The following is a 1,079-nucleotide window of genomic DNA, read 5'->3' on the forward strand; positions in this document are numbered from 1 at the left end:
ACGTTTTTAGACCAAATATTACAGATTTGAACAAATACACACAAAAACATCAAAATTAGCTCAGAAACAGTACTGTATAACATTTTAGACACATTCTAGACAGTTTATCAGCTAAAAAAAGTTAATTTTGGGGTAAGTTACTCTTTAAATACTCACTTTTACTCTCACTCTTCTTCAGCTCTCCACACACCCTCCTCTCACAGGAAGAAGAAGAAGAAGAAAAAAGAAGAAGAAGAAGAAGAAGAAGAAGAAGAAGAAGAAGAAGAAGAAGAAGAAGAAGAAGAAGAAGAAGAAGAAGAAGAAGAAGACAGCAGGGCATGAGAAATTGGCATTAATGAAAGCAGCTTTACATGAAGGAATGTATTTCACCTGCTCCCTTTTGATGTTAAAGTTTAAATAAAGCCCTTTTGTGATTTGTGCTCAGAGTTTGTGTTTAGGAAAACTCTCAGGTACTACCACAACAAATACTTCAACATCTGTAATGAGTTACAGTCAGGTTTGTGCTGAGTAACTGTGAAAGCATCTTGAATTAAAGTGATTGAAAAGTGAATCAATTGAGGATGTACTAATAACATTCTAAAGTTTTTTATTATCATTTTTAGAAGTTCATGAACATTTTTACTAAAAGACACTAACACGCTCCTCTTCCACTTTTGACTAAATCATTGCTCAAGATTTAAGATTTTTGAAGATTGAAACATTGATGTCACGTTTACATCTTTGTTGATTCTTATTCCCACAATTCAAGTTATCAGTAAAGTTTATAAATCAAAAAGACATTTTGTTTTCTTGTATTTAGTTTGTCTCTCAGTGTTATAGAAGCCTATAATTGTTTTTGCCCCCAGAGTGCAGATAGAGCACATCCAACCCCTCATGACTTTTTATCTTAGTTCAGTTTTGTCATCACAACTGGAATTGAAACATTTTAATCTTGTCACATACACCAACTTAAACACACCGTAGACACAAAAATCATCTGATACATCAGTTTTTAAACCTGTGTCAAATCACCATGATGTGTGCTGCCATGTTTTTGTGGATCTTATCAGGTCTGCATGTGGAGAAGTTACCATGTAGGC

Source organism: Austrofundulus limnaeus, unplaced genomic scaffold (assembly GCF_001266775.1).
Source record: "Austrofundulus limnaeus strain Quisiro unplaced genomic scaffold, Austrofundulus_limnaeus-1.0 Scaffold222, whole genome shotgun sequence".
NCBI lineage: Eukaryota > Metazoa > Chordata > Actinopteri > Cyprinodontiformes > Rivulidae > Austrofundulus > Austrofundulus limnaeus.